The sequence below is a fragment of the Scyliorhinus torazame genome, chromosome 15, assembly GCF_047496885.1.
Source record: "Scyliorhinus torazame isolate Kashiwa2021f chromosome 15, sScyTor2.1, whole genome shotgun sequence".
NCBI classification, from domain to species: domain Eukaryota; kingdom Metazoa; phylum Chordata; class Chondrichthyes; order Carcharhiniformes; family Scyliorhinidae; genus Scyliorhinus; species Scyliorhinus torazame.
In genome coordinates, this window is record NC_092721.1 from 47818995 (window position 1) to 47837648 (window position 18654).

Below are 18654 nucleotides of genomic sequence, written 5' to 3' on the forward strand. Positions count from 1 at the left end.
CCAAATCATTTATATATACTACAAAGAGCAAAGGTCCCAGCACTGATCCCTGTGGAACACCACTGGTCACAGCCCTCCAATTAGAAAAGCATCCCTCCATTGCTACTCTCTGCCTTCTATGGCCTAGCCAATTCTGTATCCACCTTGCCAGCTCACCCCTGATCCCGTGTGACTTCACCTTTTGTACTAGTGTACCATGAGGGACCTTGTCAAAGGCCTTACTGAAGTCCATATAGACAACATCTACTGCCCTACCTGCATCAATCATCTTTGTGACCTCCTCGAAAAACTCTATCAAGTTAGTGAGACACGACCTCCCCTTCACAAAACCGTGCTGCCTCTCGCTAATACGTCCATTTGCTTCCAAATGGGAGTAGATCCTGCCTCGAAGAATTCTCTCCAGTAATTTCCCTACCACTGAAGTAAGACTCACCGGCCTGTAGTTCCCGGGATTATCCTTGCTACCCTTCTTAAACAGAGGAACAACATTGGCTATTCTCCAGTCCTCCGGGACATCCCCTGAAGACAGCGAGGATCCAAAGATTTCTGTCAAGGCCTCAGCAATTTCCTCTCCAGCCTCCTTCAGTATTCTGGGGTAGATCCCATCAGGCCCTGGGGACTTATTTACCTTAATATTTTTTAAGACACCCAACACTTCGTCTTTTTGGATCACAATGCGACCCAGGCTATCTACACCCCCTTCTCCAGACTCAACATCTACCAATTCCTTCTCTTTGGTGAATACTGATGCAAAGTATTCATTTAGTACCTCGCCCATTTCCTCTGGCTCCACACATAGATTCCCTTGCGTATCCTTCAGTGGGCCAACCCTTTCCCTGGCTACCCTCTTGCTTTTTATGTACGTGTAAAAAGCCTTGGGATTTTCCTTAACCCTATTTGCCAATGACGTTTTGTGACCCCTTCTAGCCCTCCTGACTCCTTGCTTAAGTTCCTTCCTACTTTCCTTATATTCCACGCAGGCTTCGTCTGTTCCCAGCCTTTTAGCCCTGACAAATGCCTCCTTTTTCTTTTTGACGAGGCCTACAATATCACTCATCATCCAAGGTTCCCGAAAATTGCCGTATTTATCTTTCTTCCTCACAGGAACATGCCGGTCCTGTATTCCTTTCAACTGCCACTTGAAAGTCTCCCACATGTCAGATGTTGATTTGCCCTCAAACATCCGCTCCCAATCTATGTTCTTCAGTTCCCGCCTAATATTGTTATAATTAGCCTTCCCCCAATTTAGCACATTCATCCTCGGACCACTCTTATCCTTGTCCACCAGTACTTTAAAACTTACTGAATTGTGGTCACTGTTACCGAAATGCTCCCCTACTGAAACATCTACCACCTGGCCGGGCTCATTCCCCAATACCAGGTCCAGTACCGCCCCTTCCCTAGTTGGACTGTCTACATATTGTTTTAAGAAGCCCTCCTGGATGCTCCTTACAAACTCCGCCCCGTCTAAGCCCCTGGCACTAAGTGAGTCCCAGTCAATATTGGGGAAGTTGAAGTCTCCCATCACCACAACCCTGTTGTTTTTACTCTTTTCCAAAATCTGTCTACCTATCTGCTCCTCTATCTCCCGCTGGCTGTTGGGAGGCCTGTAGTATACCCCCAACATTGTGACTGCACCCTTCTTATTCCTGATCTCTACCCATATAGCCTCACTGCCCTCTGAGGTGTCCTCTCGCAGTACAGCTGTGATATTCTCCCGAACAAGTAACGCAACTCCACCTCCCCTTTTACATCCCCCTCTATCCCACCTAAAACATCTAAATCCTGGAACGTTTTGCTGCCAATCCTGCCCTTCCCTCAACCAGGTCTCTGTAATGGCAACAACATCATAGTTCCAAGTACTAATCCAAGCTCTAAGTTCATCTGCCTTACCCGTAATGCTCCTTGCATTAAAACATATGCACTTCAGGCCACCAGACCCGCTGTGTTCAGCAACTTCTCCCTGTCTGCTCTGCCTCAGAGCCACATCCTTGACCCTAGTACCAGGGAGGCAACATACAATCCTGGAGCAACAGAAATGCCTATCTATGCCTCTTACACTTGAATCCCCTATAACTATGCATTCTCTCACTTTTTACTCCTCCCCTCTGCAGCAGAACAAACCATGGTGCAATGAATTTGGTTGTTGCTGCTGTTCCCTGAGAGGTCATTCCCCTGAACACCTTAACAGTATCCAAATGGCATATGTTTTGTAGTGGAATGGCCACGGAGATCCATGCACTGCCAGCCTAGTTCTCTTTCTCTTCCTGGTGGTCACCCATCCCCTTCCTGCCTGTGGAAACTGAGCCTGCGGTCTGACCATCTCTCTATATGGAGCCATGCTACTCTCCGCTCGTGGATGCTCCACAGTGTCCCCACCCACCGTTCCAGCTCCGAAACCCAGGCTTCCAGGAGTTGGAGCTGTGGACACTTCATAGAATCATAGGATTTACAGTGCAGAAGGAGGCCATTCGCCCAATGAGTCTGCACCAGCCCCTGGAAAGAGCATCCTACTTAAGCCCAGGTCTCCACCCCATTCTCGTAACCCAGTAACCACACCTAACCTATTTGACACCAAGGGGCAATTTAGCATGGCCAATCCACCTAATCTGCACATCTTTGGACTCTGGAAGGAAACCGGAGCGCCCGGAGGAAACCGACACAGACACGAGCAGAAAGTGCAAACTCCACACAGACAGTCGCCCGAGGTCGGAATTGAACCTGGGTCCCTGGAACTGTGAGGCAGCAGTGCTAACCACTGTGCCACCATGCCCTCCTGCACACATGCTGGAAATGTTCCTCCATTTCCCACATGGAGCATGAGAGGCAAACCACGGCTTTGTGCTCTCAACCGATGACTTACCCCTTTAAAATAAACCTTTGGAAGATGTTTGATATTAGATTATGTCCATTTTTCTAGATCTAATGTGATCTCACAGACGTCGCAATGTGATGGGCGGGATCTTCATTTTGCAAATTTGCATATTAGAGCGAGACAACTCATCTCATTCTAATATGAATTCCCATGATCTACCTGAGGCGTGGGATAACCTCTTCACCTCGGAGATCTCAGGCAAGTGCTGGTCTCCTCAAATAGGGGCCGGATGGTATGGCACTTGTGGGGGGTCTTCTAAGGGATGGGAGGCCCCTACATACTTGCCCTCTGGGCTTGGTGGCATCCTGGCAATGCTGGTCCCACCTGGGCACCACCAGCTTGGTAGCCTGGCACTGCCAAGGTGCCCAGGTGGCACTGGGAGGGGCACTGCCAGGCTGTAATTTTTCCTGCACTGGGAATCGAGCGAGGGGCTGTCCTGTGCGATGGCGTATGAGGGGCCTGAGAACCCACTTGTGGGTGAGTTGGGACTTTGGGGGTTTCAGGGATTGGGTCGGGGGGGGGGGGGGGCGGGAAATCGGAATGCCATTTACAAATGACGTTCTGATCAGTGCAGGAAATGAGGCACGATGTGGCCACATCGGGGTGTTCCCTGCTGAGGCCCCAAATCGAACCGAATTCCCGATAGGTAGCGTGGTGTTTCTCAGCGGTGCGAGCGCTGGGAAACACCTGACTAAATGGGTTCATTGCGCAACTCTGTTCCGATTCGGTTAGATTGGGCTGTATAAATGATAAAAGCAGTAAGGACTTACCGACCTTACCCACTACTTACCAATCAGCTCTCTTCCTTAACATAATGTGGAGATGCCGGCGTTGGACTGGGGTGAGCACAGTAAGAGGTTTTACAACACCAGGTTAAAGTCCAACAGGTTTGTTTCGATGTCACTAGCTTTCGGAGCGCTGCTCCTTCCTCAGGTGAATGAAGAGGTATGTTCCAGAAACATATATATAGACAGATTCAAAGATGCCAGACAATGCTTGGAATGCGAGCATTAGCAGGTGATTAAATCTTTACAGATCCAAAGATGGGGTAACCCCAGGTTAAAGAGGAGTGAATTGTGTCAAGCCAGCACAGTTGGTATGGATTTTGCAGGCCAGATGGTGGGGGATGAATGTAATGCGACATGAATCCCAGGTCCCGGTTGAGGCCGCACTCATGTGTGCGGAACTTGGCTATATAGACATCGAACATACAGTGCAGAAGGAGGCCATTCGGCCCATCGAGTCTGCACCGACCCACTTCAACCCTCACTTCCACCCTATCCCCCTAACCACATAACCCCTCCTAACCTTTTTTGTCACTAAGGGCAATTTACCATGGCCAATTCCAACTAACCTTGTAACCTCTACTGCTGCAGCAGGGCAAGATCACTCTCTGAAGCTTAAAAAAGTTACAAAGCAAGGTGAAAACGCAAAAAGCACCTCTTTCAGCTCCGCACCCAATTCCCACTCTGTTTCAAACTCCTGATACCCACACTCAAATTGGCTGTGTCTCCCACTGCTTTTGCGCTCGACCAGATAATTTAGTTTACCGTTAAGGAGCAAAAGAACATAATGAACTCAGTCAACTGTATGAGGGACAAGTGTATTGCATATGAGTTAGAAGGTGCACAGTTTTCCAGGCATAATAATAATAATCTTTATTGTCACATTAACACTGCAATGAAGTTACTGAGAAAAGCCCCTAGTCGCCACATTCCGGCACCTATTTGGATACACGGAGTCCTAACACCTCGTCTTTCGGGACTTGTGGGAGGAAACCAGAGCACCCAGAGGAAACCCATGCAGACACGGGGAGAACATGCAGACTCAGCACAGACAGTCACCCAAGCCGGAAATGAACCTGGGACTCTGGCGCTGTGAAGCAAGAGTGCTAACCACATAGGACTAATTGGAGAAATTTCACTATGAGAAAAATGACAGCAAGCTTTCAATACCGCAGCATATGCTCCAACAAATGATGGTTCGCTCAGCAGTTAATCTTCCATGTAGAAGTAACAGAGCGATGATTAATTCTGTTTAAAATTGCGTGCAAAGGACAGCACTTCACATGGGAAAGAAGCAGGAAAAGCTACATTAAAGCTGCTTGCATTCTGTCAGAAATGTTCCCTGCAATCTGTCTAACAGGGTTACAGCATAATTCACCAGGCCAGTAGATACCTTATAAAACTCTGATGCTGCTGATGGTGAAAGTCTATTCTGAATTCTGTTTCTTGAATTAATTTTCCCATCTATTCTTGCTACCAGTGTGACAGTAAAGTTTGCATGTGATTGACAATTTTCAGTCCTACCAGAATAGAGATGGATAGACAATATTCAAATCAATATACCTCTGCAACATTGCTAACAGGAGTGAATTTCATGACACTTTGTGCCAACAATATGAGACTTTGAAAATTCACCCTTTGGTATTTTCATTGCTTAAGAATATGTATTCCTGCTTTTCACTATTTAATTTTGTCCAACAAGCGTCCATAAGGATTTGGACATCGCCTAACTGTTAGGCTGCGATTAGGTTATCTGCTAAAGTAGCATAATAAACAAACGGGATAAGCACTCTTGACAAAATCTATGATGTGCTTGAATGAGCCAAGCACACTGCCTCGATGATCCCTGTCTTGATGTGAGAAAATGATGAGCATCTATTCATCATGATTTACCTCCTCTGAAGGGTTGTGCATCTATTTTACCATTTCATGAAATGTACCAGAAGCGGCTAAGTTATTGATCAGGCTAAACTAATTTCCCTATCAAAAGCTACAGCCTTTGTGCTGGGGAAAGATTTTTCCCACTTCGGTACCAAGAGATTGTGAGCAATCCAATTCAATTGATTTGTTCTACAACCAGAACGGTGCATAGGTAAGAGATTTTACAACAGCCTGTCATGTGTGGTGATTTACATTAGCATTGGCTGGATTAGGCTGTAATTGTTAGGCTTTTAGTTTATTCGGTTCTTCAACATATTCTCACTTGAAAATATGGGCGAGATTCTCCGGTCCCACAACTGCGTGTTTCTCAGCGAGTCGCTGTTTGCTGCCAGTTGGATTCTCCACTCCCCACGTTTGTCAATGGGATTTCCCTTTGAAGCCACCCCACGCCACCGGGAACAGAGAATCTCAATGGCTGGAGAATTCCCGCCAGTATTGATTCATTCAAATGATATTTGATACATTTTTTCAGAAAATAATATTTTGGGGTGCAGTAATTTAATGTTACATGGACCATCATGTATAGTCTCATGCTTGTGATGGACAGGTGATTCTGAAGCTGTGATTCTCAAAGCTTTCTACACTGGGAGTTTAGTCTGGCGGCGGAACTTTCTGGATGTTTTTCAAAGTGTTGTCTCAGGTGTGAAAAGCCGTGTGCAGTCCGCCACCTGCGCTGTCCACCATTTGTGACGAATTGTTAAACACTTTGCTGGAGGCAGGTACAATGTCGTCAGGGGTGGAGGGGGGGGGGGGGGTTGAATGTGTTGGGGGACGATAAAGTGAGGAAGCCCCCAAATGATATTAAAATATATTTAAATAGGGTTCCCGTAGGAAAAACCCATCATGTCACTGGTGGGGAGAATTGCATCTTGGGGTCTTGTTAGCACGAATCTCGTTTTTCAGCCCTCACAAGATTTTGCCCGTGGCAATTAAAGGCACAAAATCTCCCCATGGGTCTCTTGTTTGCTAATTGATAGAGATTGATTGCCATGGATTCATCAGCAATTCCTTTTTTGGTAACAAAGTGACCTCGATGGATGTTGATTTTTTTTTTTTTACATTTATAAATTCCTATGTTCCGAAGTATAATTTTACATGTTTATAGGACACTCATAATACAGAGAAGCTTTTGATTAGATAAACCAGGGAAGTAGTCAGCTTTCCATGGGGGATTTTAATAGCCCAAGATCTACACTATCAGGACAAGCAACTTTCCATGACCAAGCTTTTCAATTAAATAATTTTCTTGGGTGATTTTGGTTCAGTTGTTTACACTTATATAGAGGAATGACTAAGCACACCGTTTTATCTGAAGCTACCTCTTGTTCCCAAAATATACCCACGTTCCTTGAACTCACTTGAGACACCCCTTTTCCGAAACAACATCGAATTTTGGTAATTCTATAGGTTAAATCCAGTGAATAGTTACCACACAACACTGCTTAGGTGACCTAAGTCTGGGAAATCGTTTCTTCTTGGTTCAGTGATGGTACAAAACTGTGCCTCTTAGGGGAGAGCCTCTGTAATTCTCCGTGACTCTAAATATTAGATAGAGCAGGCCTCCATGACTTGGATCACAGATGGAATTGGTCTGTTGGACTGTTGGAAACTTCCCTGCCTCCCAATGAGGGGGACAACAGTTCTACTGTTCAATGCCTTTGATATTCCCCTTGTAGATTCTGCTGTCAACCTCGTTCAAATTGCGTGCCGTTAGAGGTTATCATTTGTATAGTCTCACTGATCTCTGGTAAACAATATTTCTGATCTGGCCATTCGCACCTCAATGTCTCTTGACTCCTGCTAATCTTGATACTGGGCAAATCGCACCTCATTATTCCTGTATGTCTGCTCGCCTTGTTTGTTATTTTATTTTAATTTCAAGTTCCCTGTTAAAGTCAATAACTTCCCACATTCTTGTCAAAACAAATTTGTATATCTTTAAAGGATCCGAAAATCTTGAAATAAAGATTTTAGCTAAACTTTTGTATTATTTATTCATTCAACGGATGTAGGCTTTGCTAGCTAGGCCAACATTCATTGCCCATCCCTAACTGTCCTTGAGAAGGTGGTGGTGAGCTGCCTTCTTGAACTGCTGCAGTACCCGAGGTGTACGTATACCCACAGTGTTGTTAGGGAGGGAGCTTGACCCAACGTCCGTGAAGGAAGAGCAATATATTCCTAACCTCATGATAGTGAGTGTCTTGGAGGGAAACCTCCAGGTGGTGGCGCTCCGATGTGTCTGCTGCCCTTCTCCTTCGAGATGGTTGTGGCCATGGATTTGGAAGGCACTTTTGAAGGAATGTTCCTCTGGGGATGAATTATAAGATTTGTTCATTGTAAGGTGAGGTAAGGCTTTAATATCCTTTTGTTTGTCTGATCTCTCCTGTACAGTATTAAAGTCTTTCCACTTTTTGTCGAAAATGGCAGCAGAGGTTTAATTAAACGAGGGCTGTGTGTTTGTAAGCTCAGGGATGTGCTCAGCATCATGAGGATTATGTTTCTCTGAATCCAGACAAAATCTAATGTTTTTCACTGGTATACAACCCCTAAGTAAAAACTTGTGACATAACCATGTTTCAATTGAACAAGAACAAAGAACAAAGAAAAGTACAGCACAGGAACAGGCCCTTCGGCCCTCCAAGCCTGTGCCGACCATGCTGCCTGTCTAAACTAAAATCTTCTATACTTCCGGGGTCCATATCCCTCTATTCCCATCCTATTCATGTATTTGTCAAGATACCCCTTAAAGGTCACAGGTCCCTGCTTCCACCACCTCCTCCGGCAGCGAGTTCCAGGCACCCACTACCCTCTGTGTAAAAAACTTGCCTTGTACATCTCCTCTAAACCTTGCCACTCGCAACTTAAACCTATGCCCCCTAGTAATTGACCCCTCTACCCTGGGAAAAAGCCTCTGACTATCCACTCTGTCTATGCTCCTCATAATTTTCTAGACCTCTATCAGGTCGCCCCTCAACCTCCGTCGTTCCAGTGAGAATAAACAGAGTTTATACAACCTCTCCTCATAGCTAATGCCCTCCATACAAGGCAACATCTTGGTAAATCTCTTCTGCACCCTCTCTAAAGCCTCCACATCCTTCTGGTAGTGTGGCGACCAGAATTGAACACTATACTGCAAGTGTGGCCTAAGTAACGTTCTATACAGCTGCAACATGTCTTGCCAATTGTTATACTCAATGCCCCGGCCAATGAAGGCAAGCATGCCGTATGCCTTCTTGACTACCTTCTCCACCTGGGTTGCCCCTTTCAGTGACCTGTTGATCTGTACACCTAGATCCCTCTGACTGTCAATACTCTTGCGGGTTCTACCTTTCACTGTATATTCCCTACCTGCATTAGACCTTCCAAAATGCATTACCGCACATTTGTCCGGATTAAACTCCACCTGCCATCTCTCCACCCAAGTCGCCAAACGATCTAAATCCTGCTGTATCCTCTGACAGTCCTCATTGCTATCCACAATTCCACCAACCTTTGTGTCGTCTGCGAATCAGACCAGTTACATTTTCCTCCAAATCATTTATATATACTATGAACAGCAAAGGTCCCAGCACTGATCCCTGCGGAACACCACTAGTCACAGCCCTTCAATCAGAAAAGCACCCTTCCATTGCTACTCTCTGCCTTCTATGGCCTAGCCAGTTCTGTATCCATCTTGCCAGCTCACCCCTGATCCCGTGTGACTTCACCTTTTGTACCAGTCTGCCATGAGGGACCTTGTCGAAGGCCTTACTCAAGTCCATTTGGACAACATCCACTGACCTACCTGCATCAATCATCTTTGTGACCTCCTCGAAAAACTCTATCAAGTTAGTGAGACACGACCTCCCCTTCACAAAACCGTGCTGCCTCTTGTTAATACGTCCATTTGCTTCCAAATGGGAGTAGATCCTGTCTCGAAGAATTCTCTCCAGTAATTTCCCTACCACTAACATAAGGCTCACTGGCCGTAGTTCCCTGGATTATCCTTGCTACCCTTCTTAAACAAAGGAACAACATTGGCTATTCTCCAGTCCTCCGGGACATCACCTGAAGACAGTGAGGGTCCAAAGATTTCTGTCAAGGCCTCAGCAGTTTCCTCTCTAGCCTCCTTCAGTATTCTGGGGTCAATCTCATCAGGCCCTGAGGACTTATCTACCTTAATATTTTTCAAGATGCCCAACACCTCGTCTTTCTGGATCTCAATGTGACCCAGGCTATCTACACACCCTTCTCCAGACTCAGCATCCACCAATTCCTTCTCTTTGGTGAATATTGATGAAAAGTATTCATTTAGTACTTCGCCCATTTCCTCTAGCCTCACTCATAGATTCCCTCGCCTGTCCTTCAGTGAGCCCACCTTTTCCCTGGCTACCCTCTTGCTTTTTATGTACATGTAAAAAGCCTTGGGATTTTCCTTAACCCTATTTGCCAATGAATTTTCGTGACCCCTTTTAGCCCTCCTGACTCCTTGCTTAAGTTCCTTCCTACTTTCCTGATATCCCACACAGGCTTCGTCTGTTCCCAGCCTTCTAGCCCTGACAAATGCCTCCTTTTTATTTTTGACGAGGCCTACAATATCTCTCATTATCCAAGGTTCCCGAAATTTGCCGTATTTATCCTTCTTCCACACAGGAACATGCCGGTCCTGAATTCCTTTCAACTGACATTTGAAAGCCTCCCACATGTCAGATGTTGATTTACCCTCAAACATCCGCCCCCAATCTAGGTTCTTCAGTTCCTGCCTAATATTGTTATAATTAGCCTTCCCCCGATTTAACACATTCACCCGAGGACCACTCTTATCCTTGTCCACCAGCACTTTAAAACTGACTGAATTGTGGTCACTGTTCCCGAAATGCTCCCCTACTGAAACTTCTACCACCTGGCCGGGCTCATTCCTCAATACCAGATCCAGTATAGCCCCTTCCCTTGTTTGACTATCTACATATTGTTTTAAGAAGCCCTCTTGGATGCTCCTTCCAAACTCTGCCCCATCCAAGCCCCTATCACTAAGTGAGTCCCAGTCAATATTGGGAAGTTAAAGCCTCCCATCACCAGAACCCTGTTGCTTTTACTCCTTTCCAAAATCTGTCTACCTATCTGCTCCTCTATCTCCCGCTGTCTGTTGGGAGGCCTGTAGTAAACCCCCAACATTGTGACTGCACCCTTTTTATTCCTGATCTCTACCGAGAAAGCCTCGCTGCCCTCTGAGGTGTCCTCCAGTACGGCTGTGATATTCTCCCTAACCAGTAGCGCAATCCCTCCACCTCTTTTACATCCCCCCCTGTCCCGCCTGAAACATCTAAATCCTGGAACATTTAGCTGCCAATCCTGTCCTTCCCTCAACCAGGTCTCTGTAATGGCAACAACATCATAGTTCCAAGTACTAATCCAAGCTCTAAGTTCATCTGCCTGACCTGTTATACTTCTTGCATTAAAACATATGCATTTCAGGCCACCAGTTCCGCTGTTTTCAGCAACATCTCCCTGTCTGCTCTTCCTCAGGGCCACACTGGTCCTATTCCCTAGTTCTTCCTCAATGTTTTCACCTTCTGACCTATTGCTCCGGTACCCACCCCCCTGCCATACTAGTTTAAACCCTCCCGTGTGACACTAGCAACCTCAAGGCCAGGATATTTATGCCTCTCCAGTTTGGATGCAACCCGTCCTTCTTATACAGGTCCCACCTGCCCAGGAAGAGCTCCCAGTGGTCCAGATAACAAAAACCCTCCCTCCTACACCAGTTGTTTAGCCACATGTTTAGCTGCTCTATCTTCCTATTTCTAGCCTCACTGGCACGTGGCACAGGGAGTAATCCCGAGATTACAACCCTAGAGGTCCTGTCTTTTAACTTTCTGCCTAGCTACCTGAACTCCTGCTGCAGGACCTCATGCCGCTTCCTGCCTATGTCGTTAGTACCAATATGTACAACGACCTCTGCCTGTTTGCCCTCCCCCTTCAGGATGCCCGCTATCTGTTCAGAGACATCCTGGACCCTGGCACCAGGGAGGCAACATACCATCCTGGAGTCTCTTTCACATCCACAGAAGCGCCTATCTGTGCCCCTGACTATAGAGTCCCCTTTGACTATTGCTCTTCTGCGCTTTGGCCCTCCCTGCTGAACATCAGAGCCAGCCTTGGTGACACTGCTCTGGCTGCTGCTGTTTTCCCATGGTCCAACCACACAGCCAAACTGTTGGTACTTAACTCAGGGTGCTGAGAAAAACCTATTTACATTCAGACTAGTTCATTGCCAAATAATATTGTAACTGTGTTTGGTTATTCAGAGCCTTCCAATTCTTTATCTCAGGGAGTATTACTGTACTTAGAGTTTGAACCAAATGGATGTGATTATGAACAAATATAATGGGAAGTGCAGCATAGTCCTTGTTGCCTTTATTTATATTCTGAATCATTCCTTCTTGTTGTTCAGAGTCAGGGAATCTTGAGGGAAATGACCAAGTTTATAAACTCAGAGTATCCTATAGCACAGAAAAGGCCCTTCGGCCCATCGCATCTGCGTGACCAAAAACAACCATCTAATTATTCTAATACCATTTTCCAGCACTTAGCCCATAGCCTTTTATGTCTTGGGATCGCAGGTGCACATCTAAATACTTCTTTTTTAAAAAAATATATTTTATTCAAAATTTTTGGCCAACCATGACAGTACATTGTGTATCCTTTACACAGTAATATAACAATATAAATAACAATGGCCAGTTTTAAGCAAGAAGTAAATAATATATAAACAACATCAAAATTAAAAAACAAAACTAAATGGCAACTGCCTTGTCCCAAATAAATACTCTCCAAAAATACAATTCAACAGTCCAATATACAATTACCTATAACAACAACCTATACATATAAGACATGTACACTAACATCCCTGCGAGTCCTTCTGGTTCCCTCCTCCTCCCCCCCCTCCCCTACACCCCCCCCTCCCCTACACCCCCCCCTCCCCTACACCCCCCCCTCCCCTACACCCCCCCTCCCCTACACCCCCCCCTCCCCTACACCCCCCCCTCCCCTACACCCCGCCCCTACACACCCCCCCCCCCCTACACCCCCCCCCTCCCCTACACCCCCCCCCCCCCCCCCCCGGGTTGCTGCTGCTGTCTTCTTTTCCATTCCCTCTATCTTTCTGTGAGGTATTTGACGGACGGTTGCCACCGCCTGGTGAACCCTTGAGCCGATCCCCTTAGGATGAACTTAATCCGTTCCAACTTTATAAACCCTGCCATGTCATTTATCCAGGTCTCCACACCCGGGGGCTTGGCTTCCTTCCACATCAACAGTATCCTGCGCCGGGCTACTAGGGACGCAAAGGCCAAAACATCAGCCTCTTTCGCCTCCTGCACTCCCGGCTCCTCTGCAACCCCGAATATAGCCAACCCCCAGCTTGGTTCTACCTGGACCCCCACCACCTTCGAAAGCACCTTTGTCACCCCCACCCAAAACCCCTGTAGTGCCTGACATGACCAGAACATGTGGGTGTGATTCGCTGGGCTTCTCGAGCATCTCGCACACCTATCCTCTACTCCAAAAAATTTACTGCGTCGTGCTCCAGTCATATGCGCCCTGTGTAACACCTTAAATTGTATCAGGCTGAGCCTGGCACACAAGGACGATGAGTTTACCCTACTTAGGGCATCAGCCCACAGCCCCTCCTCAATCTCCTCCCCCAGCTCCTCTTCCCATTTCCCTTTCAGCTCATCTACCATAATCTCCCCCTCGTCCCTCATTTCCCTATATATATCTGATACCTTACCGTCCCCCACCCATGTCTTTGAGATCACTCTGTCCTGCACCTCCTGCGTCAGGAGCTGCGGGAATTCCCTCACCTGTTGCCTCGCAAAAGCCCTGAGTTGCATATACCGGAATGCATTCCCTTGGGGCAACCCATATTTTTCGGTCAGCGCTCCCAGACTTGCAAACGTCCCATCTACAAACAGATCTCTCAATTGTGTTACTCCTGCTCTTTGCCATGTTCCAAATCCCCCATCCATTCTCCCCGGAGCAAACCTATGGTTATTTCTTATCGGGGACCACCCCGAGGCTCCCATCTTACCCCGATGCCGTCTCCACTGCCCCCAGATTTTCAGAGTAGCCACCACCACCGGCCTTGTGGTGTATTTCTTCGGTGAGAACGGCAACGGCGCCGTCACCATAGCTTGTAGGCTAGCCCCCCTGCAGGACGCCCTCTCCAATCTCTTCCACGCCGACCCTCCTCTTCTCCCATCCACTTGCATACCATTGAGATATTGGCGGCCCAGTAGTACTCACTTAGGCTCGGTAGTGCCAGTCCCCCCCTATCCCTACTATGCTGCAAAAATCCCTTCCTCACTCTCGGGGTCTTCCCGGCCCACACAAAACTCATGATATTCTTCTCAATCCTTTTGAAAAAAGCCTTCGTGATCACCACCGGGAGGCACTGAAACACAAAAAGGAATCTCGGGAGTGTAGCGCACAAAGACTCCATGAGACAAATATAGTGAAGTGATGAGGCTTTATTAAGCGTGTCTGTTCCTCAGCAGCTCGATAGTAAACTGGCCTGCGGGAGAAGACACCGGCTTCTTATACTCCGCCTTCAGGGCGGAGCTTGAGGTCAACGGCCAACCAGGACCCGGGATCTGTCAGCCAATGACATTAGGGCTTCCAGTCCCACATGACCCCCAATACATACTACCACAGGGAGGACCACCATTTTAACTGCCTGCACCCTCCCTGCCAGTGACAGGGATACCATGTCCCATCTCTTGAAGTCCTCCTCCATCTGTTCCACCAACCGCGTTAAATTTAACCTGTGCAATGTACCCCAATTCTTGGCTATCTGGATCCCCAAGTAGCAAAAGTCTCTTGTTACCTTCCTCGGTGGTAAGTCCTCTATTTCTCTGCTCTGCCCCCCTGGATGCACCACAAACAACTCACTTTTCCCCATGTTCAGTTTATATCCTGAAAATTCTCCAAACTCCCCAAGTATCTGCATTATCGCTGGCATCCCCTCCGCCGGGTCCGCCACATACAACAACAAATCGTCCGCATGCAGAGATACCCGGTGTTCTTCTCCTTCCCTGAGTACTCCCCTCCACTTCCTGAAACCCCTCAATGCTATTGCCAGGGGCTCAATCGCCAGTGCAACAATAATGGGGACAGAGGACATCCCTGCCTCGTCCCTCTATGGAGCCGAAAATATGCAGACCCCCGTCCATTCGTGACCACGCTCGCCATCGGGGCCCTATACAGCAACTGTACCCATCTGATATACTCATCTCCAAAGCCAAATCTCCTCAACACCTCCCACAAATAATCCCACTCCACTCTATCAAATGCTTTCTCAGCATCCATCGCCACCACTATCTCCGCTTCCCCCTCTGGTGGGGGCATCATCATTACCCCTAGCAGCCTCCGTATATTCGTATTCAGCTGTCTCCCCTTCGCAAACCCAGTTTGTTCCTCATGGACCACACCCGGGACACAATCCTCTATCCTCATTGCCATTACCTTGGCCAGAACCTTAGCGTCTACATTCAGGAGGGAAATAGGCCTATAGGACCCGCATTGCAGCGGGTCTTTTTCTTTCTTTAGGAGAAACAATATCGTTGCCTCTGACATAGTCGGGGGCAGCTGTCCCTTTTCCCTCGCCTCATTAAAGGTTCTCATCAGTAGCGGGGCATCTAAATACTTCTTAAATGTTATGAAGGTCTCTGCCTCCACCACCCTTTCAGGCAGCGAGTTCCAAATTCCCACCACCCTCTGGGTAAAGAAGTTTTTGGTCACATCCCCCTAATCCTCCTGCCCTTTACCTTAAATCTATGCCCCCTGGTCATCGACCCCTCCACCAAGGAGAAAAGTTTCTTCCTGTCTACTCTATCTATGCCCATCATGATTTTATACATCTCAACCATGTCCCCTCAATCATGCATCATAAATGATAAAAATAGGACGATAAAACCTGATCACTAGCCGATGGTAAGCTAAAAGAGCCTTCCTCTCTTTTTCAAAAGGAGTTTCTCATTCTAAGCCTTATTTGCCTGAAGCTGCTAATTCATGCCACACAATTCAGCCAAGGCACAGTACATGGGCAGCACCCTCACCTATGAGTTGGGAAACTGTGGGTTCAAGTTGCACTCCAGTATCTGAGCTCAAAATTCAGGGTTTATACTCCAGTGGAGTGCTGAGGGAGTGCTGCACTGTCAGAAATGGTCTCTTTCAGATGAGATCTTAAGTCAAGGTCTGTCTCCTTCTCAGATGGACAAAAACCAAACCTGTGGCACTTCGAGCCAATGTTTTATCCCTTGATCAATGCCACAAAAACAGATTATCAGATCAATACCACATTATTGTTTCAGAGAGCTTGCTGTTCTCAAATTGGCTGCTGCATGCCCTACATTACAACAGTGACTGCACTTCAAATGTCCTTTGTTGGATGTAGTTCTTTGAGATGTCCAGTGGTCATGAAATGTACTATATAAAACAAAGTCATTCTTTTCTTTTAAATATTGGACTATCCATCTGTTCCCTGGTTCTACCACGAGAGGCCCTGGGAAGAAGCACGTACTGCCTTGTTTCCTATCTGTTTTTTTATTCTTAATTCATAAATAAAACTTCAGAATTGCTAGGCATTGCCACATTGGGTAGCAGTGACAGGTTGTGGGAAACAGCTCTAAACATTTGAGATCTAAATATATATCTAAATATAGATAATATTTAAACCAGCCTTGTATGCAAACTAATATATCTGCTTCATTCTTACTTGACGGGTCAGATCCTCAGTGTCACGTGGGGTCAGGATGGTGAGTGTCTTGGAGGGAAACCTCCAGGTGGTGAAACCTCAGGGGTGGCTGGACCTGCAAGCTCTCGGCGCCAGCCGCCACCATTGTTCAGTGAGGTGATCCGAATCCTGAGCCTTTTAAAGAAGCTAGTTTGGAGTCGGGATGATTACCTATATGCAGGCAGGGAGCCAATTGAGGGCAATCGGCCCCTTTCCGGATCGGGATTTTTAATTGATAAGCAGGCATTGCACATTGGGTCAAAACATGGCCAGTGCAGGCAACAAGGTGGTCCCACAGCTGGAATGGGGTGGGACCATGAGGATCCACCCACCCAATCCTGCCATGGGTGCTAGGCCACAGGTGCGGCCACTGGCTGTCCTGTGGAGGGGTTGACACTCCATGATTGTGGACAGGCAGCTGCGGCCAATTATTTTTTTTCAAAAAGACTGACTTGTTTGTTAGAGGACACCTCCAAGTCGAGAGGCTCTCTCTGCATTACAAATCAGCACCTTCAGCCTCAGCCAGTGAGGCTGCTGATCTGTGAGTGCTGAAGAGTCTCCCACTGGCACAGCAGATTTAGGAGTCCACCTTCTCTGCTAAGGTGGACAGCAAGCCTATTCCCTGGTCAAAATGACATTAAGAATGGAAGTGGGCTTAAACCCAGAACTGGGTTCTGACATCAGGGCCTGAAGGAGCAGTGCTCCGAAAGCTAGTGATTTGAAACAAACCTGTTGGACTTAAACCTGGTGTTGTAAGACGTCTTACTGTGCTCACCCCAGTCTAACGCTGGCATCTCTACATCATAAGTAATCATGGACTTGTGGGTGTACGGAAGGTATAATATTGAAGATTTATCAGTGAAGTCTTTAATTCCTGTGGTACAACTGTGAGTCAGCCCTTTTCATCCACATTTTCAAAATGTTTCTACTCAACAATTCTATTTTACATCTTTTTAAACTGTTTATAATCACTGGTCCAGCTGCCTTGATTGAATCTGTAGTGTAATTTTAATTATTATAACTTCATTAGATATCCTCAAATAGACTGGCATAGTAGAATTGAAGATACCTTGTGGCCGATCAGAGTTTAGCATCCAGATGACTTGCGATTGAATTTAATAGTAATAAACAAAAGGGAATACAGTAAGTCAGAGCTCAGAACAGTCGGGTTAATTGAAATGCAAGATTAAGATAAGCAATTCAGTCAAACTGCCTCTCCTCAGTTCTTACTTGGATTATTCCAATTTAATTAAACTTAAATAAACATGTTAAAAATAATATTTCAGGCGTATCTTATTTGACATTTGAGAAAAAAAATCATTTCGTGTCAGTGGGTTTTGCTGGTATCTGAGCTAGTTCAGCATGGTTGGACACAATTTTCACTTTGTTGATGATTATTTGTTACTTTAGCATAATAGTTTATAGAAATTCTAAGAGCAGCACTAATTACTTCCTCAGGTTCTTCAATTTACCTCAGATATTACAGGCATGATTCAGCGGACTTGAGTTAAGGTCTGCTGAATGGTGCATTTAGCAGGGTATTTCTCAGTGACTGCAGCTATTCAGTGGCACTTTGCCATTTTTGCTGGCCTCGGGGAGATTCTCCCCGTTGAGGCCACACTTGGAGCGATGCAGAAAATGCTCCTCGACGATCGGGGCGCCATTTTTAAAGGCTGCCCCTATCTTCCCCTCCCCTCCCACTTCAGGCCCAACCCTTCCCACTCAACCTTGGTGGAGCCCCTGGGAACCCACCCTCACCCTCCCTCTATCTGATAAGGCCCTCAGGTCCAACCTCTGGCAGTGCCAACCTGGCACCCAGGCATGTTGGGATTGCCAGCCTGGCACCCTGTCAATGCCCCGGCCAGTCTGGCAGTGCCAACCAAGCACCCTGGCAGCCCCAGGATGGAACTCTGGTGTCGGGGGAGAGCCAAGGTACCATCCTGTCCTTTCCTCAACCACCCGGTGTCACCGATGATTTGGGAGACCTCCACAGGTGCCATTATGACTGGTCCACGTTTGTGTTGACCGTAACTAAACGTCGCCCTGGCACAGTCTCCCAGACACAGCCATTGAGTCCTGGGCACTGGGTGAATCTGGCAAACATATATTTAAATGAGCTGTATGGCTCATTTAAATATGCTGATCTGGGTCGCAGCCAGTGAGGGCAAGATCCAGATCATGATGCGTCGCAAGATTCCATGGAATCCGGCGAGACATTTTGAATATCGCGAATCTCGCAAGATTCAGCTGCCTCGTCCCAACATCAAGGTGAGCAC

General features: G+C 46.9%; 1 protein-coding gene across 3 annotated transcripts in view; it reads left to right on the top strand.

Moving 5' to 3' along the window:
• gpc5a (glypican 5a) overlaps positions 1-18654 on the top strand; it is a 1780902-nt gene that overhangs the window by 1217306 nt on the left and 544942 nt on the right. The gene's annotated exons all lie outside the window — the stretch shown is intronic.